The sequence below is a fragment of the Canis lupus genome, chromosome 3 (assembly GCF_003254725.2).
Source record: "Canis lupus dingo isolate Sandy chromosome 3, ASM325472v2, whole genome shotgun sequence".
NCBI lineage: Eukaryota > Metazoa > Chordata > Mammalia > Carnivora > Canidae > Canis > Canis lupus.
Window position 1 is genome coordinate 15,068,479 of NC_064245.1, and position 23,464 is coordinate 15,091,942.

The window sequence follows — 23,464 nt, forward strand, 5'->3', positions numbered from 1 at the left end:
CTTCCACTGACTTGAAACATTCTCCATAGGTTGGCCCAGCCGAAGCAGGGATACTTTTGTGCTGTCACTTCAAGTCTCCTTCAAAGATATCGATTGTCTGCTATATAAACTGAAAGTTGAAAGTATACTTTGGATAGGCATTCTATTCATTTTTCCTAGAGTAAAAAAGTGTGAATGTGAGAATGTGCATTCTGTTGTTTTAGAAGAAAAACTAAAGAACAATTTTTTTCCATTTAAATCATTCACAAAAGGAGCACATTAAAATAAGCTGTCTAGAAAAATGATAAAGAAGGTGGAAACCAGAAGTTGCGCTTTTATGTTTCGTTATATGGTAGGCACAGTGGTGCTTCTGATTGTTAGAAACTTCTCTAAAGAGAAAGACAAAACTACCCATAGAACTTTAATCTTGAACTGATGTTGATCATTTCCCCTCCCATTTAAATGCCATGCTTACCTAAGTTGGGCAGTGTCTTTGCACCAGAAAAAAGCGATGGGGAAAAGGGACCCGGGGAGGTGGAGGGTGGGAGAAAGAGCTTAAGGTAAGGAGAGAGGGTGGGGGGAGTGTCAGGGAGACACTGTTGCTATATTCTGCTGAGTGTACTTTTGCTATCACTCCTGATAAAATGCTAAATCAAAACTGTACTGCCCAATAAGTCATATATGTAATTATTTGTATTAAGTATCACAAAACACTCATTTTAACAATGATTTAATGTTTTAACTGTATTTGCTGATCTTTATTGATCGCAAAATCTTTTCAGAGATCCTTTAGAAAATGTAGGTGAATATAACCCAAATTGTTAAGTTAGAAAGACATAGGAAGACTTCACCATATCTTATTATGAAAAATTTGAAATGCATAGAACAGTTGAAATAATTTTACAATAAATATCCATATCCCGATACACAGATCGCTTTGATCCTGCCGTTCTAATATATTCAGCTTTTCACATATCTACCAACCTATCCATCTTTCTACCCATCCATCCATCTATCCATCTTATATTTTGGTGCTTTTTTTTTTAATGCCCAAAACATTTGTTGGTTGTTTATTTATAAAGTATTCCATGACCCAACATTCATGTTTCATAGTTCAGGAACACAGGTCAGTGACAAACTTCAATGGAACTCAACCCAAAGAAATTCTTCATATTCCAAAATCACTTTGCACTCTGAAAGATATAAGCCTTCTTCATCTCTTCAGAATCCTTCATGGAATCATAATTTCTGTAGAAATCTGCATATGCCTTCTTTTTGGTTCAGCCACAGCAAATTTCCAGAAAGCTGCAACCCCCAGGGATACAGTAAATGCTCCAATATGAAATCGCAGACACTTGGCCAGAAGGCCTCGTATCTGAGGTTTCATGAAAGCACAGGAAGTCATGGTAGTTGTTCTCCTTAACACCAACCTCAAACCCAATGTCCTTCCTAACAGAAATGGACCTTTTTAGTGCTATTCAAAGTCAGTTGCAACCATTAGTATTCTCCCTAATACTCTAATGTGCTTATCGTTAACTAGAGTGCAAATTTTGTTTGCTCCTTTTTTTTTCCTTTTGAGAGCACATCTGCACACATTGACATGCACATATCTTAAGTGTAGCATTGGATGATTTTCAACAAACTTTTAGTGAGTTGGATTAATGTTGATGAACTCTATTGGATGTCAACACAGAATGAGGTGCAGTGAACGTAGAAGACTTAGAAGCCCTGTCTTCAGACTGCTCACCATTGCTAGGATGAGCTAACCTATAGGGCCACCTTCTCCTTGAGACACTGACCTCTCATCAAGTCTTAAGTTTGTTCTTTTTTACTAGAATGGATAGTTGATGGACCAGGGCTCCATGAATAGTTACTATACTATATATTGTGTACCTACCAGATGTAAAGCATCTAAGTGCTATTGAGAACACAAATGAATCTTGAGATACAGAGGCCAAGATATGGAGTCCATCAAAAAGCATTTGGTAAAATTGCGTCCTACATACCTAAAGTGAAATAATAGAAGATTACGTATATGTAAAAGCACTTAGAGAAGTTAGAGAGGAAGTTTTAGGAAGGTCAGAGGAAGGTTCCCTTGACTCTGTCTCCATAGTATCCATCTATCAGCAACCAGAGTGACCACTTAAAAAGTAAATCAGATGGAGGGGGGTGATGAGATAGGGGTAATAGGGTGACAGGCATTAAGGAGGGCACATGATGTAATGAGCCCCGGGTGCTATATACAACTGATGAATTACAGAACTCTACCTCTGAAACTAATAACACACTATCTGTTAATTAATTGAATTTAAATTTAAAAAAAGTAAATAAGATCCTGTCATTCACTTTGATTAAATCCCTCCATCATTTTCCAGAACACTTTAAAAAAATGTCAGACTCCATGAAGCCCTGTGTGACCTGGCTACCCTCCCGACTCTGGGCCTCTCTTCCTACTGCCCATGTCTTGTTGCTAACCTTCTCCTCACTCAAACTTACGTTTCCATCACAACCTCTCACAGCTGACACCTTCTCAGATGATTCAGGTCTCAGGTCAGACATTCCTTGCAAGATCTTCTCTGCCCAACTTTGTGTTAGATGGTTTTGCCCAACAGTAAGTTAATGTTGAGTGTTCTGAGCACATTTAAGGTAGGATAAGCTATGATGTTCAGAAGGTTAGGTGCATTAAATGCATTTTCAACTTACGAAAATGATCAGTATTGGAATGTCCTGAAGGTTTGCAGTGTATGAGACCTTCAGAGTCTTCGATGACAGATGACATCTATATTACAGTGTTTCTTTCAACCCTGATTCCTTTCTTAATGGTATAGCATTTTTTTTTTCTTTAGCGTGTTCACTACATCAGGAGCACATCTACAGGTTAAAACTCCTGCAGGATTTTTCAGTATTTTTTAGTTACTTAAAGTATACATGTGGATTTTAAACCTTGAAATCTTTGTATAGTTATAGCTTGGACTGGTTTTTGTATATATTGTGTAATGTTTTCCTTGCCATAGCCTGAGAACTAGACATTGTCCTTATATACAGATGAAGAAACTAAGGCTCAGTGATTTTCTTTCCTCAAGTCCTTAGCAAAGCCTAATAAGTAGTAGCTATTACTTTTGTTTCTTGAGGTTAAACAGAGTATTATCACAGCAGCAAATTATTGAAATCCTCATATCCCTCCACTTGCTTTTCACCACCCTGCCCTAACTACAACCTCTCCTCCCCCAACCCATTCAGTATGTCATCAGCCCTGTAACCATCATGAAAAATTATATTCAGTCTTGGGGCAAGTAAGATACAGACTTTTTTTAAAAAATAGATCTTTCAAACAATGTTACCAGCATGCTGACATCTTCATAAAAATTAGGGATCCTTGAGGTGTCAAATTGACTAACGCACCAACACTTGAAGAAGCTCAATATCCAGGAATGAGAGACAAACTTAAATACCTATCTTGTGTTTTCGTAGGTGTGACCTACTCCCTTGAAAAGGCCATTTCAATCTCAAATTTCCATTACTGTTTATCATCCAAAAAATATTGTTCAGTAATGCCTCATCGCTATACAAGACTTGTGCCAATATTTCTCAGGCAACCTTGTCAATTTGAGTTATAGTATGTGCTACTTAGATACAGTAGAAATGAGTTTAAACTGCTGAAGACACTGGATCTTTTCAAAGCTGTTCTTCAATGTTATGAAAGAGAATAATCATAGCAGGCTAATTTGTAGATTCCCTATTCTTCTGTTCCTTGTTCTTGTCTTTACTGAGGCCTTAGGCAGAATTCTGTCATTCATCAAAATCACTTCTGTGTTCAAAACCCCATTTTTCAGTATTGAAAATACACAATTTTGAAAGTTAAAGTAATATAATTTCCTATGCAGGCTTTTAGCCCATACTAGCCTTACCTACTACCTATTAATATCTTTGTAAAAATATTTTATTACACCTTGATCCCTAACTACTTTACACAGAAAGGTAAATGAACTTAAAATACGAGGAAATTCCCTCTTTTGACTTATGCAAAGATCGTGTCTAAAGTAAGAATTAGATCTGTATGAATTTTTTTCACTGCCACTAAGGAATCTCCCACAACTTTTTCATAAGTTGCAATTCTGTTACTCTTTATTCCCCAAGGATAGAAAGAATTCCCTTTATTGATCGATTGATTGATTGATTGAAAAAATAAACACCCTGAGTTGGTAAAAATACCAATTACAAGAGTGTCTACCCTAAAAGTCAAATTCATTTTGTTTATTATTGCAAGTTATTAGGGCTTCCAGGAATGCATATAAAATACCTGAAAAACAGTGGTTGAATCTATCATACTGACCTTAATTTCCTTAAAGTAACAAAGAAAGAAAAGCAAATTCCATGACCAACAACTGGAATTACACAAAGAAAGAGAATACAGCCTCACAAAGGTGTATGTGAAACATAACTGCATCTAAGTTAGATAAGTCTCTGCTTTCATAAGAGAAAGTCATACTCCAATATCTGTCCCAATGAGTTCCTTTGACCATTTGTCTAACACTTAGTGTACCTTCTGAAATCAATCCCTGCAATTCTATGTAACTGCCATGAGTTGGCAATGCAGATCATTTTCTTTTGTCTTTAGTTAGTCTTCACTACTTGACATATCATGGATTCTTTTCAGGATAGTTCTCTATTTTTCCCTGAAGCAACTCACATGTTCACTTATATACAATTCAAAAGATGTGCTCAAATTTTGAAAATCAGGCTGTAGTCTAGATAAAATAATTTTCCAGATACATATAGTTGCATCATGTTAGCTGTAACTCTTCTCATTTTTAAAAATATTTTATTTATTTATTCGCGAGAGACAGAGAAAGAGTGAGAGAGAGGCAGAGACACAGGCAGAAGGAGAAGCAGGCTCCATGGAGGAACCCCAATGCGGGACTCGATCCCTGGTCTCCAGGATCACGCCCTGGGCCTAAGGTGGTGCTAAACCGCTGAGCCACCCGGGCTGCCCTCTTCTCATTTTTAATCAGATAAATGAATGTTACCATATCCCATCTGAAAGCTGATGTTCTCCATTATCATGCTAAATGCCTATAAAATATATTGTGACATAGATGTTCCAAATATATGAATAATCTATAATTGAACATTTATCTGGTCTCTAATATTTTATTTAAATAATGTCATGATAAGAATTATTTAAACTTTGAACATTCACCCTGGTAGGAATGATATTACTATTTTTTATATATAAACCAAAAATACCAAAATTTAGCAACAGTTTTAAAGAGTTGAATAGCAAAGCAATTTTCCATATGGATTAAAAAAATCCATTATTATCTTCATTCTGCTTTCCTGTGTAGTTCAATGAACTATAAAAAGCAAGTAATATAAATTTTTTTTTATTTTTTATTTATTTTATTTTATTTTTTTTTTCATTTTTTAAAATTTTTATTTATTTATGATAGTCACAGAGAGAGAGAGAGAGAGAGAGGCAGAGACACAGGCAGAGGGAGAAGCAGGCTCCATGCACCGGGAGCCTGACGTGGGATTCGATCCCGGGTCTCCAGGATCGCGCCCTGGGCCAAAGGCAGGCGCCAAACCGCTGCGCCACCCAGGGATCCCAAATTTTTTTTTTAATTATTTGATTAGGAAAAAAGAAAAGGCCCTCCTAATAAACACCATGCAGTCTTTCATACTGTCTTCCAAATGTGAAAGATAGGGAATTACTTCTGCAAACACAAAAAGGGGGTATTGCCTTTACGGGGATGGGCATTTGAAGACACACTGCTGTGCTGCCTGTATAAACTTACTTTGGCATTTAGATGAGAAATGTACCTATATGGAACGTTTTCATTCAGTGCAAAGATGTACCTTGAAAACTTCCTGAGCCACATACAGCACAGATTAATGTCATGACTTTTGTATGTTGAAGACAGCAAAAGACAGCCTGTGAGCTCAGGTGACTCTCCAGAGCATTATCTTCCATGTGGTGATTGAGCAACCAAGCCCACTTACATCTTTGAATATGCCATCTCAAAACATAGCCTCTTCTGTTGCCATGGTGATGAAAAGGTCCACTAGAGGGTCTCCTCCAACTGGCAGTTAAATGCTTTGACACGAGTTAAATCTGCTCATAGTCCGTAGGCCAGAATGAGTCACATGGCTCCATCTAAACTGAAAAGGGACTCATGGCCTATTTAGCAAGCGTGACTGTCTTTGTCACAGACATTACAAGGTCACTTACTATCTAATTGTGTTGTTTTCCTAGTTTCTGTCATGGCTGTTATGAAAATCTAGATGCTCAAGAAAAAACTTTGGAAGTTATTTTTTATTAAAGAAGTTGAGCTATAGTCCTATTGATGGGTGGGGGAAGCAAATAAGTTGGAGAGTTTTAGTGAAGATTCAGGACAAGGTGGTAAAATCAGTCCTTGTCAAAGTGCAAGTAGTTCAGCTTTCCTCTAGCAATGATGTCAGCATTTCCCAGGTAGATAATTTTCTTTTATTCTCTTCTGAATCCCAGAAGTAGCTGCCATTTCTAAAGATCTTTTTTTCCTTATGCTTACATCTATGCATCTATAAGTTTATTCTCTTTGTTTGAATCTAATAGAACTGTTTATATCATACACAGTTGGCATGTTCAACTTGCTTCATTTATGTTATACAACTTAAGGATTTTGCACACTGAAGGTACTCAATAAATGTATGCAGGAAACTTAAGTATAGCACATGTATATGAAGGCTATTTCCTAAGAAAAATGTTGAAAGAAAGAAAAGAAAAGAGAAAAGAAAAGAAAAGAAAAGAAAGGAAAGGAAAGGAAAGGAAAGGAAAGGAAAGGAAAGGAAGAAAGGAAGAAAGAAAGAAAGAAAGAAAGAAAGAAAGAAAGAAAGAAGAAAGAAAGAAAAAAGGAAAGAAAAAGAAAAAAGGAAAGAAAGAAGGAAAGAAGGAGGAAGGAAGGAAGGAAGGAGGAAGGAAGGAGAAAGAAAGAAAGAAAGAAAGAAAGAAAGAAAGAAAGAAAGAAAGAAAGAAAAGAAAAAGAAAAGAAAAGAAAAGAAAAGAAAAGAAAAGAAAAGAAAAGAAAAGAAAAGAAAAGAAAAATATAGGTAGAGGAGAACCTTACCCTCTCAGGAAAGACAGTTGAAATTCATACAATAATTGGAATAAAAAAAAATAATAATTGGAATAAAGCTAAATGTAGAGTGAGATCAGAGTGGGGTATTGGTCCCAATCCAGGCAAAGCATGATCCTCGACTAGAAAGAGAGCTCCTAGGTTTCCCTAGGAAATACTAGGGGAAGGGAGCTGCCTCTTGAGGAAGCAGGACCAGGACAATACCAGCTAAACAAGAATCCACAAAGAGCCATACATCTGCAATGTACATCTTTAGAAATCCAGGGTCGCAAGCTAACATATTCACTGTTTGCCCTTACCCCATTTAGGTCTTACTGCTTTGCAACTCTTCCTTAAGGATATGGTAAATTACTTACTCCAATATGGTCAATATAACTAATCTTTAGTAATTATCAAAAACATTGACAGTCACCACTTCATGGTTCAGTTGCCCTACTCTAGTTCACATTAATTGAAGTAGGCAATCATGGAGCCTTTGCTGGTAGAAAAAGATTTTAATGCTATTTAAAGAAAATTTTTTAAAAAGTACTCCCTTCTGACAGAAATTTGCATTCTGATAATATTTTATTTGTATCTTTTTTTAATGTCATGACAAGAAATGGATTTGATTTTGAAGAGGAATCATTTTGAATAATTAACCATGAATTACTCTAATTAGCAGAAAATAATTATAGGTTGGACATAAGCTCTTTCGAAAGTGTAAAGACTATTGGAAAAATAATACCACCTGATAGATGTTGAGATGAATCCAAAAGAGAGCTTTTCTTTGAATCAATCTTCAACTAAGGCATTTAAATGCCTCCCATTAGAAAACATTCATATTCCTGCAAGACAAAAATTATTAGCAAGCATATGTTGTTGGTTAGAGAATCTTTAGTGTTATAATTAAAGAGGACATCTTTAATGCTTCCAAAAGTAGAAAATACAGTTTCACTTGTTCTTTTCATAGCACTTTCTGGATCTGAGACCTTGGATAGACTTAGCATATTTGTACACTGTATGTGGAGTTTAACTTATTCATTTCCCTTGGAAAATGTTTGTCAAATGATTGACATGACAGAGTTGCACTTGTGGTTCTCATCTCCTGAGAAGAGCTTGTGGAACAGGACATGTGGCAAACTGATAAGGAAAGGTAACAGATTTCATTTGCGATTGCAATCAGTTTCTGTAAAGACCATCAGCAGGACCTACATAAGAGCTCACACTCAAAGTGCAGTCCACTCAAAGTACATTTTTTAGCTAAACACAGCCCATAAATGGAACCCAGAAGACACACCCCAGATATGGCACCATAGATAACTAGCTAACTAAAAACAGATAACTAATTGTCTGTCTTGAACAAGTCTCACATTGTCTGTTTACCTTTTTATTGCTAATGCCATCCATTTCACAGGATTGTAACACGGAGAAAATGCAATGTGAAATTAACTTTTCAAAATTAAAGCAACAACAACAGATATAGTGTTATTTGGTCGAAATGTCATGTTCATATATTTGATTTTTACCAATAAAAACATACCGACACTATTGGAAATGAGAAGTATCTGGTATATAGTCGAAGAAAGCATAACTTAATTTTCTATGAACATCATATAGAAAAATAAATAAAATAATGCCTTATTCATTAAGGCATGCTTTTACAATTATTGAGAGCTAATTATGTAAGAGTGCATCTTCACAAAGTAAGTATGTAGTGGCATTCTAATCAGTGGTCACAAATGGTTTCTTGGCACGTTTCATTAGGATTTTGAGTTAGGTTCCAATTTAAAGAATAACATCCTTGGAACTTAACCTTGCTTTTTTCTATATTGCTCTCCTGCCACCATCTAGGTTTTCTTCACTAATCAAAATAGCAGGATCAAGGCTTATACATAGAATAAATAGCTCTTCTTACCTGTTCGAAAAAAAATTACAGCACCCCTCCATCCTTCCATCATATCATCTTCTCTCCTTTTCCCTTCTTACCAGAAATACTGAATGAAATATTATCTTTAGTGAATCATCATTATAACACATATTGGTTGCCTGGGGGAAGAAAAAAGCCCAAGAATCTCCTTCGGTCTTCTCCCATTTATTACTGGCATGGATTCTTTTGTTCAATTAGCTAAATTAGTTTTGCAGTGTAAGCCAGTTGTCCTTTTGACTAGGATTTGAAGAGCATCTCTCCAGTGGTTGTAATAGGTGAATTTAACGTTCCTTTCAACCCTAAAACGTTTTATTATAAGTAGTTCTGTGTTGCCCAAAAGGAAGGGAGATACTAAATGAAAGTGAGGAAGTGAGATCATCAAGGATAATTGCACACTTCAGTTTTACCCAGAACTGGTAGGCAAAAGCATGAGTGAGAAAAAATGGACTCTGATACAATATCTAACATGCTACATACATCCTAACTTCCCAATCCTTATATCTATTCTTTCTGAGCAGAGGAAGTAGGATTCACCCAAAAAAGGGTGAACCTCTCCAAGGTTCTTTGGAGAGGAGGGGAATGAAAAACTATGTATATGTTCCTCTGGTGATAGAAAAAATTTACCAGAGAATAACGAGGTGGATATCTCATTCTTTAAGGGCTATTTAGATTTTCCTTGAAATCTTAAAAGCTCCAGCAACCAAAGAACTGAGCTCTGGCTTCTTGGTGACAGAATGGACTGGTGGTCAGAGAATGGGCAGAAGCTATAATATCTCCCTCTTCCCTTGCCCACTGGGCCTTTCCCTTTGATCTTCAGGAACCTCCTTCTCTTAAAATGTTCCTTCATCTGGCCTCTTACCTTATACATAGCTGAGGGCTCTGATGCATGTATTGGCTGAATCTTATTTCACAGAAATATCCTTACAGGTATGTTGGTGGGACCATTGCAGTCTCTGTAAGGATATAGAAATACATACCATTTACTTTTAGTCAGTAAATATCTTGTGGATTAGAGGAGAATGTCTTGTCATGTGGCAATTCCTAGGGGAGGCCAAGGATGAGGGCTGATTCCTAGTCCTGGTCAACTAGGTGGAGAAGTAACTCTCAACTCAAGCCTCTTGTGTAATCTTAATAGGTTCTACCCCTTGAGCTACAAGAGTGGGACCCTCAGGGTACTCCGTGGGAGGATAAGCATGATCAGCACCGTATCTTGATGGGATGAAAACTCAACATAGGTTTCTCTTGGAAGAGAGAAAATGAATAAGAATTCTAATAACCCAGCTTTAATTTTTTTGATTACAAAATTAGTGAAATAATTAAAATGAAGAGGCATGTATAACTTGATACAAATGAACCAATGGTTAGCAAGGGGTCTGAATCATAGATCATTCTAACAAATCTCTGTAGCCAGGTAGAGGAGTCTGCTTTAATATTCAGAACAGATTAGTACTAACAGTTCTCATTTTCATATTAGAATAGTTCTAAGACTTATGCAGTTTATCATTCTCTTAAATTAACTCACCATGTACAGAAAATATATAAAAGAACAAGATAAAATTATTTATCACAAATTCTTTTTAAAGAATTTTAAAAACAGCTTTATTGATATATAATTGATGATTATATATGTAAAGTGTACAAATTAGTAAGTTTTGACATAATATGTACACCTTTTAACCATCACCAGAATCAAGACAGTGAATATTTCCATCATCCCCAAAAGTTTCACATGTCCTCCCCCATTCCCAAGCAACCAGAGATCAGCTTTTGGTCACTATAGATTACTTTGCATTTTCTAGAGTTTTATATGAATGGAATCATACAGTAAGAATCCTGTTGTCTGTTTTACTCAGCATAATTATTTTCAGATTCATCCCTGTTGTTGCCTGTTCATTTTTACTGTCAATTAATTTATTTCTTGATGTACATTGGGGTTATTTCCAATTGTTGACTATTACCAATAAAGCCACTATTAACATTCATGTGAAAATACAAATTCATATAGCTTATAATTTTTTAAGGAAAACATTTTTTTCTTTATAGCTCATTATCTTAGCAAGGTAATATTTATAATCTATTAACAATATATCATTACTACAAATTGTTTTTGCCTTAGGTTAACTGCATCCAGTTAAAGAACTATTTATAGAGTATTAAGTATGTATAAAGCTTTTAATGATATCCTATATAAGAGCACAAAGATGGATAGGAGGTACATAAATAAATAATGGGAACCCAAAGCTGAACAAGGTAAATGTCATAAGAAGAACAACAACAAAAACAACAAATCTATGGGTTAGGGTCACAGGAATAATATCCACTTGAAAAATAAGAAATTCACTGAAAATAGGTAGTTAGCTGGAGACTTTGAAGCATGGGTAGGATTTTAGCATACAATGTTGAAAAGAAGTATGCAGTTGCAAGCAAGGAACATAATTAGAGCTTAGAGGCAAGAAACATGGGGTGAATGCTTGGATGAAGCACTCCAATTTAATCAACTCTATGGTATGTTGGCAATCTCCCCTTTCCTCAGACCTCTTTTGGAATGTTTGATTCTGCACTTTGGGTTAGTTCAACAGCCATTCCTTCAGTGCTCATAGTAATAAGCACTGTGCCAAAGCAAAAGAATAAAAGATGAAAAGGTACACATGCTCTCTGCTCTCAGATCACTTACAATGGGGCAAATCGTTTCAAGTATTATGGTTACTAGAGATATGCTTGGAATGCCGTTAGATGGAGAGGAGCACCTAACCCAGCCCATGGAGTGAGACAAGGCTTTCCAAAAGCAGGATGAGGATGGTTGAAACTCTAAGTTGACCAGTCGGTGGTAGGTAAAAACCAGAAGCAAAGGTGTTCAAAGCACAGGGGAGAAAAGCATGAACAAAAATAAAAGGTTTGTGACATAACATTTGATTTTGAGAAACTATAGTTCAGGATTGCAGAAGCATTCATTGGAGTGGTTTCTAATGGGTACCATTACTGCTACAATTGTGGTGTTTCGTGGGGATTTTTGTATGTCTGGTTTTTGATGTGATACTGAGATGGGAATATAATTTTTGGCTCCCATTGTAGGCCCGCACCTTTCATTCAAAGACTCGGGAGTTACTAATGGTGTTACATGCTCAGAAAACCTACTTACTTATATGAGGTGTTAAGTGTTGTTATACACAGAAAGTGTTCCTCCTACACTTAGCTCTGTTTTCTCTACCCTGGTCTCATAAATCTCTATGTTTGAAATAAGTTTGAAGACAGTAAATTTCAGACAGGATTGTTATTTTAAAATATAGGCTTTGGGGATCCTGGATGGCTCAGTGGTTTGGCACCTGCCTTTAGCCCAGGGCATGATCCTGGAGTCCTGGGATCAAATCCCACATCGGACTTCCTGCATGGAGCCTGCTTCTCCCTCTGCCTGTGTCTCTGCCCCTCTCTCCCATGAATAAATACATAAAATCTTAAAATATATATATATAGGCTTATCTATAGTATGGGTATATATAACTAAATATGCTTTTTCAATGGGCTACTAGTTCAGCCTGTGATGATCCTGAGTATGTAAATAGCAGAAGCAGCATCAGCATTTCATTCACCACTTGGTTTTGTGGCAATTGTGCATCACTAGAGAAAGCTGAGTCTTCATGACTTCTCATTTGTGGAGCTCTGCTCAACTACAAAAGAGGCTACTAAGTGCAAAGATATGAAATCAGACACTACTGCAAAATGTACATTTGTAAAAGTGAAGCGCTTTATTCTCTTGCTACGTTCTCTGATTATGCTATTTATTCCAATTTTATAACAATACAAAATGACATATGCCATTTGAAATTGCCTATACTCACCAAATAAAATGGCAAATTAAAAGATGTAAACAGTTAAGTTTGAAATGTTTCCTTCAGTCATCTAGATATTTGAACTCTGGAAGCCTTGGATAATTGCCTCATTCAACTCTTACATGTATGTACAGAGAAATTCTCTGAAATGTTCATATTTTCCCCTTATGTCAACATTAATATGTCATAATATTTTTTGTTTTATGGGACTCATTTCTAGTTGATGCAGAATTTTAAAGTGAAGATAATCACAATAATTAAGGAGTAAATGTGTAAATGAGGGCCTGATTCGAGTTATTTCATTAACATAAATTCATGGAAATTTGGCAACTGGAGGATTAAAATATAGATTTTAATCTAATCTGTTTCTGTACTTTTCAGTTCTCCTAAAATATCACCAAAGAAAGGGCAATAGTAGAGGATTAGAAATGTGTAAAACAAAAATCCCGCAAGCTATTTCCTGTTCTTTTGTGGCTGTCTCTGGCATAGGGAAGTTCTTAGAAAAAATTCCTGTGAATCTGTTCTATGAAGAGGAAGGGAGGTGGTGGAGAAAAAAAGCTCACCTCTCCAAATGCAGCTCTAGTGGTGTTTATGCTAATCGGCTCAGGGCAAACTGAGCCCTGTAGTGTGAATGGGAGCCTGGCAGGGTTGGCCCAGGGTCCCGCAGCACCAGGCAGTCACTGCCTTTCACCTCATGTTATCACAAATGAATTGCTTTATTCCTTCTGACCAGTGTGAAAAGCCAAGTAAAAAAGCCTAAATGACAGTAATTACACATATCTTCTACTGCAGCTGAATGGAACTGGCTCCCAGCAACATTTCTCTCAGCATGTCTTACACAACTGTTCCTCTCTCTATATTCCCACTGCTATTCCTACTTTATCATCCTGTCTCAAGACTGAGGTTCCAGATTCAGGTCTAAATCCCTTCAATTTACTGCCAGAGTGATCTTCCTTAAACACTGATTTTACTGCATTCTTGCTTTTTCTGTTTTCTAGAGTTACACAGAACCAACACCTACTTAGAGTCAGATGAACCAGCCAAGGTATAATTCCAAACTGACGGAATAATGTTAGGGTGATAAGCTGGCAGTGCTGGACCAGCCTGAACCAAGCATGCTGGGAGAGCATCTTTCAACAGGATGAACCGTGTTTTCCCTGAATACACCAAAATCACAACAGAGGAGTCTAGTATGGGGTCAGGAGGAGACAGTGAGATAATGAATGCTAGTACTGAATCTGAAGTGCCAGGGGTTCATCTTCATGGAAGTATACAGTTGCAAATAAAGACATGGAGCTGATCAGGGAGGTCTGTTGTGAGAATCTTCAGAGATGCCTGGGGGTTTACTTGACAGAAGATGATGAGATGGCCAAAGACGGGTTTACAGAGTGTAGGGATAGGAGGACTGATTGATCAGACAGGGAGAAGGACAACCAGAAGAGAAGAAGAAGGAAGAGAGCAATGAGGAGAAAGTTTCTAGAAAGAACAAGCATTCATCAGTTCAAATGCCAGAAGTTAAGACCCAAAGTGTTTACTGATTAGGCCAGGGAGATTACTGTGACGACAGGAAAATGCATTTAGCAATGAGGCCCAACCTTTTCAAGAAGCTTACTAGAGAAGGAAAGGAGTCAAGGCATTAAGTAATGGGAGATAAGGAAGGGACTCATAAATGGGAGTTAACAAAGCAATCACTAGATTAACATTATCAAGTGTGTTTAGAAAGATTAACCAAGGAAAATGTTATGGGAGAAATATAGAAAGCAAGTACTTAGGCAAATGAGATTAGCAACAATAAAAATAGAAGGAACTTGAATTCACAAATCTCTCTTTCCATCTTCACCTCATATTTAGATCCAAACAAAAACACACCTCTACGTTCTCCATCAATATTTCAGCTCATCAATTTTTTAAAATATCTGACTCTTCACAACCCCCACACTAAGTCTAAGGTCAAATCTTTGTTCCGTGCTGCCTTTAGAACACCTTTTTTCCATTTCCCAATCAATGGTGTTTCCTTCACGCTGAAACACTGTTTCATTGATCTCTCCTCTGGCCTGTGTAAAATGTACCTACTGGACGAACACTGGTCTTCATGCACACAAGATCTGTTTTCTTATTACTTTCATTAGCTTCTGCTTTCCATTGGTAATAAATTCAAATTTTCACTCAGCCCTTATCTCTTCTTTTGCCATTCTGATCCTTTTTTTCCATTTCCTTCACCGTCAGTCCATCTTGCTTCCCTAGACCCTGAATATTTGTCACCTAATGCTTTTTGTGACTTAGAAAGTCACCTTTCTGAAGCTCTCACTTGTATTCTTGTTCATTGAAATCGTTTGCCTGTCGTATTTCCTAAGTGAATTCCTCAATAGAAAAAGAGAAGCAAGTTAATGTCACCTGAACATTTTGATTTAGACTATCCTACTTTTAACCAAATACTGCATTTCATACATATAATTAACAATGCTTTAATGATTTTTCTTTATCAAAACTCAGGCTAGGCCCTCACATAAACATAGGAGAAAAGTTTGATTGGAGATTATTATTTGAAGAGTGTTCTAAAGCTCAATAATTTGTCACCGTTGATACATTATGTATTTGTTATCTTTCCATTGAATTGAGGCATTTTGGCTCTTAGAATGCAAAAATAATTCCTTAAGCCTCTAGGAGCCATTAGGATATCAGCCAGTATTATGTTTGCAAAGGGGTATAGGAACAAATTAAGTTTGATTAAGGCAAAATAAAGATAACCCAGGACCAGCAGAATTTCTCAAGAGTACAAGCACTAGAGCCACTAGAGTGGATGGCTTTGAGCAGCTAAGCTCAGCAGAAACACTCAACTACGTATTGCGGGGAAGAGCCTGGAGGAGAGGAGAGTGATGCTAATCAGGAAAAGATGTTGAGGTGAGTTAGACAAGGTCAAAATGAAAATGAACTTCTCTTATATTAGAGGTTTGCCTCAGTGAATAAAGTCTATTTTGAATAAAGATCTATTTTTGTATTATCTTTTTTTAAATTTGAGGGTTTAATTTCCATTTCTTTTCAAATATGTCCTAGTTACTTAATAAGAGAGGGAGGAGTCTAACCTTTATAGAGCCCCTCTTTTCCATGAATCACAATGGTTGTAGGGAAATTTATAGGAATCATGGTTCACTTGTTCACTCATTTATGCATCAAAAAATGGTGAGACTGTGATGTGTGCTAGGTACTTCAGCACTTTGTACAGAATGGTAAACAAGACAAACATAGTTCCTCTTCCTCCTGGGGTTTAAAGTAATACATACAGACAAAGAGAAAGGCACATACAGTCCAGCATGATGTATGCTATGATCAGAGAAGTACAGGTGCTGTCCTGAGACACTGAGGAAGTTCAGTCCAGAATTAGGAACAACAGCAAGAACCTCACAACAAGAACAACACTTTAGAATTAAAAGGATAGGAGCAGTAGAGAAGTGAAGGCAAAGAAGCAAAGTAATATTCCATTCTAGAAAATAGCACCTGTATCACTCAAGATGAGAAAGAAAATTGAACTTTCACATATGGGAATAAAGTTATCTGTGGCTGGAAATCAGAGTTAAAGAGTTAAGGTAAAAGATGGATCCAGGTCCCCATCATAAAGGACTTTGGTGTTTCTGCAAAGAATTTATCCTGAGGACTATGGGAGAATCAAAAGTTTTAAATAAGGAAATGACTTAACCAGATCTCCTTTGTAGAGAGTTGGTTCTCATTGAAAAGTAGAGATGGGTTCAGAAGGGGTGGGCAAGATAGGAGATAATAAAACCAACTTGCAAGTCACTGTCATAGTGCTTATAGCCAGAGATAATGGTGTTCTAAATTAAGTTAGTGGCAGAGGGGATTAATTCAAAAGATATTTAGTAGATAAAATAGGACTTGGTGGTTTATCAGACAAAAGACAAAATAAAATCATGATGCTCAAATGTCTCATTTGGCCACTGGATAAATGGTTCTGTCATTCACTGAGATAGAGAACACCAGAGACAAAGCCTTTTGTGGGAAGAAACACCCAAGATACCTAGCAAAACTTTCAGATATAAAAAAACATGAAGCTCACAGACAGATGGAAGCCAGAGTTATAGATCTGGGGCATCATCAGCATACAAATGGCAACCGAATCTGGGGAAATAAATTAGCTCAACCAGGCCAAGTGTGAATAAGTAATTATATATTATTTGTTTGATAGTCTCCATGATTAGACTTTAAGCTCAGTGAAGGCAATAACATTATTTTTGTTCACTAGAACCAAACTTAGTACTTTGCCTATAATAGACAACCAGTCAATAATTTTTTTTTTTTTAATTTTTATTTATTTATGATAGTCACACACACAGAGAGAGAGAGATTGGCAGAGACACAGGCAGAGGGAGAAGCAGGCTCCATGCACCAGGAGCCCGACACGGGATTCGATCCCGGGTCTCCAGGACCGCGCCCTGGGCCAAAGGCAGGCGCCAAACCGCTGCGCCACCCAGGGATCCCCAGTCAATAATTTTTTAATTAAAAAATACTACCTGTGAAACCCCATGGCCAATTACAAAAGAATATACAGATGTATGGGATTAACATTGATTATAACCAAAATCAAATCCACACTTGCTCCAATAACCTATCAAGAACTACATTTTGTACCTCCTTTCTGAAATGCATGCATCAGAATTGGGTTTGACTAGTTATTTTTCACATGAGATTAAAGTCTATACAGCATACTGAGTAGCAGGCTGGAGAAAAATGTCCTGTTTGTTCAAGAACCTTAGAGTGCCTCAATTTCCTTATCTATAAAAAGAGGATCAAAGAGATCGTGATAGAATGAAATGACATAATATACACAGCAACCTAGACCACAGAAGTACTCTAACATTATTAATAGTATTTAAAACATTATCAAGGGAGCAGCTAGGTGGTTCAGTCAGTTAAGCATCTGACTCTTGATATCAGCTTGGGTCTTCATCTCAGGGTTGTGAGTTCAAGCCCCGTGTCAGAGCCTACTTAAAAAACAAACTCCACAAAAAACAAAATCAAAAAAATGTTATCCAGGTGGCACTTCTCCATGGAGTTTGCACATGTCTAAGATAGTTTTGTTCTGAACTCTCTCTTCAAGGAGGTTTGCATTTCAGGGATGTTGGCCTAGGAAAAAGCCTTGGAAGACAGAGGCAGTGACTCCTTCAGGGCAGAAAACAGATTTGTTTCTTCACTAGGATAATAAAGACAATGCCTCCCTCGGGGGCAAAAGGTTGGCAGGTTCTCAAGCAGCTCTCTTACAGGAGTAGGTTTCCTAAGTTTGAGGTTCCTCAGCTGAGACACAAATCCGGTATGTATGCAGAAATTACCTGGGCCAACCCACATTGTCCTGTGGGACTTGAGGAGCACTAGTAGCCATTGGAAACCTGAAGCTCATGTTGCCCCCAGTTCCCTGAGTCATTAAGGTCTTTGCTCTTTCCTAAGGGCCCTTGTCTTTGTCAGCATTTATGAAACTGTGGCAGCCTATTTTGTTAGCTTGCACAGACGGTAAAATCTCAGACCTTTCACATTTCTTGAGAAATCAGTCTCTTCAGCATAGACATATATAAAAAATATATATTTTATTTATTTATGAGAGACATGGTGTACCTTAATAGAGGAAGCTGGAATTGCAGTACAGGAGGGTAAAGTAGTAATGCCTTGAGCAGGCAAGACTTCATCCTACCATGAGGACCACTAACTTGTGAAAGGAGTGCTCCATGAAGACACGTGACCATACTCCAGAAGACAAAGAGATTGACCTGGGAGCTCAGGAGCCTTATGTCTCCAAAGACCCAAAGACAACACATGCTAGTAAAAGAGAGTGAAAGAGGAAGAAAAGACTAGGAGTTAGGTAAATAGGAATGCTTGTGAGACGAGGGGGGAAAAGTTCCATGCATCTGAATCACTGGCACCAAGCAGAGGCACTTTAGTGTTCTTAAACCACAGGTGAAACCTAAATGACATTAAATAAACCTGAAACTACACCAATAGTATTTCTCAACTATGTCTCCTCTGCAGATTTAGTTGCAGTCCTGGGGCATCCATCTCTGGGCTAAAGAACAAAAAGTGAGGGGGAAAAAGATCCCCTGAGAAGGGCAGAGAGAATGGAAGTGAGGAACTCAGAATTTGATCTTTATTGACAGTTTGTTTCCTTCTCTTATTCCTGGGTGGTAGCAGACAAGATAGGGCAGTAATAAAAAATAGTTTAGTTTTGTAGATGTGGCCAAAATCTAAAACACTATCTTATTTAAAATAAAGTGTCAGGCATTCTTTTACTTGTACTCCTCGTCGTTGTTTATTGTTCTGTTAGCTGAAGCCTCTTGGCATTCTATTGCAGGCAAAGCTGTTAATAGGGAAACTCAAATCCACACCCTAGACCTAATTTTTTAATACAGTTTCCTCTTTGATCTACAGTATCTCTGAATTTAATTATGAGGTCTAACTGGATGCCCTGCCATTGTATCTTTTGCTCTTCTTGCTCTTTCTGTAGTTTGTGTAAAAAAAAAAAAAAAAAAAGTTTTCAGTTTCTTTTAACGCAACGCAAGCTCATTTTTACTTAGTTCATTGAAAGGTGTCACCTTCTACTTCATGTTGCTCCTTGGGTCCTTTTATTCTTTGTCTCATGTACTGACACAATTACCATCTCTACATTCTGCAAATAGAGCTCGCAGAGCGGGTTTCCTAGGAATATAATTTTCAAAAGTGCCAGACCTAAGAATGACTCTAAAGCCATTTGATGAGTTCTCTGTTACATCTCCTCATTTGCTTCCTTCCCAAAGAGATTTTTGATTTCTGCCTGGAACATGCTTATCAGCTTAAAGGTATGCAGCATCATTATGTTATGAAGATTTTCTTCTGCAGCAGCAAGTATACTAACCTTGAATGAAGCAGTTGCTAATCATGTTGCACTAAGCAAATAAAAGTCAGAACCAACCTAATCTTGCTTGCCTAATATCAGTTTCTGCAGACTTCAAGTGTAATGTTCTAATCACTGGCGCAAAACAGCCAATTAATTTGCTTTCCCTACGTGTTTTTACTGGCCAAGATGCATAGGGGAGCAGTGCATTCGGTCATAATCATGCTCCACAAAGATGGGAAATGTTCCCTTTGAGCTTCCAATCATTAGGCCAGCTGAAGTGAAGACAAGCCCATTGACAAGTGAGAATGGCAATAATTTATTTTCTATTGATGGGTTGTGACAAATCATGTCGAAGCGGTGGCTGCATACTGTGGGGCTCAGCTAAGGAAGACTGTGATGGGCAAAGATGAAACCCTTCACAGCTCATTTAGTCCAAATGTAGCCACCTGGGTGGTGAATCGGTTCAACATACCAGCCCAGGCATTCCAGCACAAAATTAGATCGCTAACAGGCAGGCCATATAGGGGTTCCTACAAGGCATTAATCAACAGGGTTGAGCTGTCAAAATGCAGAGTCTGAAATTAAGAAACACCAAAAGGATGAAAATGTGGCAATGCTGTCAAAAAATCAAGAATGTGATTCCTCCTGCAGGATTCTAGCCACCATTAAAAAAAGCTTAGAAGAAAAATGAATTATAAAGGGGTAAGGAGAGGCATCACTCCTGTGGAAAATTTTCCTATGATTTTTACACATGTTAATTAGTAAAAGCAGCATGAAGATTTATGTAAGCATAAGCACACCCCTTTTCAACTTAACACTGACAGGTCAGATTACATATAAGTCCTCCTTACCGCCCCACAGCATAGTTCATCCCTTATTTAAATTTCTTTTCTACCCAAACCTACTGATGTGCAGAGCATTTGATGTTTCATGCTGCTTCTGAGTACAGGCACTTCAAACTCTGCAGAATCTTGGGCTTTGCACAGCTTATTTTCTGAACACTCTTTTTGGTAGGAGAGGTAGGAGAGGAATTTCTTGCATCTGGAGGTGTAGGCTGTTCGCGCGCGCGCGTGTGTGTGTGTGTGAGAGAGAGAGAGAGAGATTACATTTTATCGATATTCTTTTAAGAGCTCATTATCTGTTTTCATATTAGAAAAAAATATTTAGTGCTATAAACAAATCCAAACTAGAATTTCTGTAACCAAATTTTCACTGCTCAAAAAATGTGCAAAGTTTCTATTATCTAAAAATATATTCTAACTCCAGAAGAACTGCTTTCCAAATCCCACACAAGTGTTTCTCAAAGTGTGGTCCATGGACCACACACCAAAGTGATCTAGAGTGCTCAGTGAAAATGCACATGCACAGACAACTTTCTGGGATGAGCCTGAGAAATGGATTTTTAACTGGATTCCCCAGGATGATTTTGAATGTACAGGGAAACTGGAAACCTACTTTTTCTTATGTGAATAACCCCCAGTTCATTTTCAGGTGTAAACACTTTCTTTTTTCTATGTCTTACATATCTCCCTGTGGACGAACTATGTTCAATCGTTCATAGACACTCTGGTGCTTTCACGTCCCCATGACTTTGATCATGCTGTGCTCTTCACAGGCCCCAGTCCTCTCTTTCTTCCCTTCTGAAATCCAAGTCAAATGCTTCCTCCTACATGAAGCCTTCTCCACTACCTTCCAGCTAGATGGGAATCTTCTGCCATCCTAGCCTTTTGTTGGCATCTTTCACAGCGTCACCACCTTCTGCCTCCTACTGCAGTAACCTGGACATATGCTTGATCTCCGTAGTTACTAGCTCGTCCCCTCCTTGAGTTCTGTTATTCTTCTGTTATATCTGTTTATTCCTCATACCACCTCACTCATTGCCTTGTGCTGTATGTACAGTAAGTGTCTGTTGAATTGAGTTGCTGAATAATACATGTTAGTTAATTCAGACCCAAGCTTTGTACTTTTTAAGTCATTCACAAAGTTAAGGGTTCTCTCTTACTGTGTGCTCAGAATTCTCATTAGAATCTTGGAGTGGGTCTCCCTGTAAGCAAAAGTACATGAGGCCTGTTTTTTGTTTATTTGTTTGTTTTGCTTAATTGCAGTTTGCCTGTATAATGTTAATCTGCTTTAGATTTTCTAAATTAGCTTTAATGATATTTTCCCTGAAAGAATAATTAATATTTTAAGTCTTCAGCTGAAAGAGATCTTTAAAGTATATTAATTACGCTGGAAAATAAACTACATATCAGTACTACAAACCCGTACAGCTACTACAAACCATTTGTTTTGTAAATATTTCAGATATTCTTAGTTTAAAAAAAATAACATGAATTATATGGCCTTAAATAATTTGATAACTTTATATGACAATTAGCTGTCAGTGGCTATAATTGTTTAAGTATGTCTGACTTAAGACTATAATATAGCCCAAAACATGGGAGCCATGGTTTGGATTTTCATGACTTCAAGTTCAGCCTGATTGTGAAGCAAAGAAGTGTTTTACTTGGAACCTCCCTATATCCTGGAGATATATGAAAGATTAGAAACAGAAATGGATGAATGCTATCAGTTTTATCATTCTCGAAAGCAGTTATCTTTCTTCAACCTGTTGTAATTGTTTACTATTGAGGTACAAGTGACATATATGTAACCTTGTTAGTTTAAGGTGCACGACATGATTATTCAATATTTGTATATATTGCCAAATGATCACCATACACAGTAAATCTAGTTAATATCTGCCACCATATATGGTTATAAATTTTTTTCATGTGATGGAAGAATTTTAAATCTATTCTCTTATCAACTCTCAAATATGTATTACATTATTATTTACTCACCATGCTGTACATTACATGGTAATTGTTTTTAAAACCCCATTTAACCTGTGATGTTCCTATGTGTTTAGGTACCACAGAAACTCAGGGAAAGGATACTTGAGAATATTATACTTAACAAAGTAAACTAGTTCAAGCCAAACTTGTTCTAGTCAGAAGAATAGTCCTTTATCTGCTTTATTTATTTATTTTTGAACACTTTATTTAGTGTTCAGTTACAACACTAGATGAGGAGTAGAAGCTGAGAAGATGCCTCCTAGTTTCCTTCAGTGCCAAAGATAATTAGGGCAGACTAGAGTCAGGGCAGATTGGCTTAGAAAAGTTCTAAGGAAAAAAAAAAAAAAGAAAGAAAAGTTCTAAAGTCTGGGAAAAGTGGCAGCCCCGGTGGCTCAACGGTTTAGCGCCACCTTCAGCCCAGGGCGTGATCCTAGAGACCCAGGACTGAGTCCCACGTCAGGCTCCCTGCATGGAGCCTGCTTCTCCCTCTGCCTGTGTCTCTGCCTCTCTTTCTTTCTGTGTCTCTCATGAATAAATAAATAAAATCTTTAAAAAAAATAAAGTCTGGGAAAGTATGCTTTTAAAAATATGGTGCTACACAAGCTAACTCTGACACCTTGGATTGTTTTAGAACTGATGTAAAAAGTGCTTTCAGGAACCACACATTTCATAAAGTTTGTATCGTAGTTTAATAGTCATCTCAGTGGGTTTTGTTCAACTCAGTTGATAATTATAATAGAACAGAAAATGATATTGCATTTTTATTTATATTAGAGTTCTTGGCCACAGGGCACCTAGGGAGCCCCTAGATATAACTAAAACCTAATTAGGAGGAAAGAACATTGCTGACTCAATATCTGAATTGGAGAGTAAAAGAAACACAATAATCCCTGATATAAATACATAAAACCATGTCAAAATAAATAACTAAA

The 23,464-nt window shown here is 37.2% G+C and overlaps 1 protein-coding gene and 1 long non-coding RNA gene across 4 annotated transcripts in view; one reads left to right on the top strand and one right to left on the bottom strand.

Moving 5' to 3' along the window:
• Positions 1-23,464, top strand: part of KIAA0825 (KIAA0825 ortholog) — a 388,625-nt gene that overhangs the window by 314,233 nt on the left and 50,928 nt on the right. The gene's annotated exons all lie outside the window — the stretch shown is intronic.
• LOC112653232 (uncharacterized) lies at positions 1,996-21,879 on the bottom strand. Its single transcript, XR_007409707.1, has 5 exons — positions 21,385-21,879; positions 20,601-20,749; positions 9,857-9,950; positions 8,986-9,116; positions 1,996-7,915 (listed from the first exon to the last, which is right to left on the bottom strand). It is a non-coding gene; the product is annotated as an uncharacterized LOC112653232 (long non-coding RNA).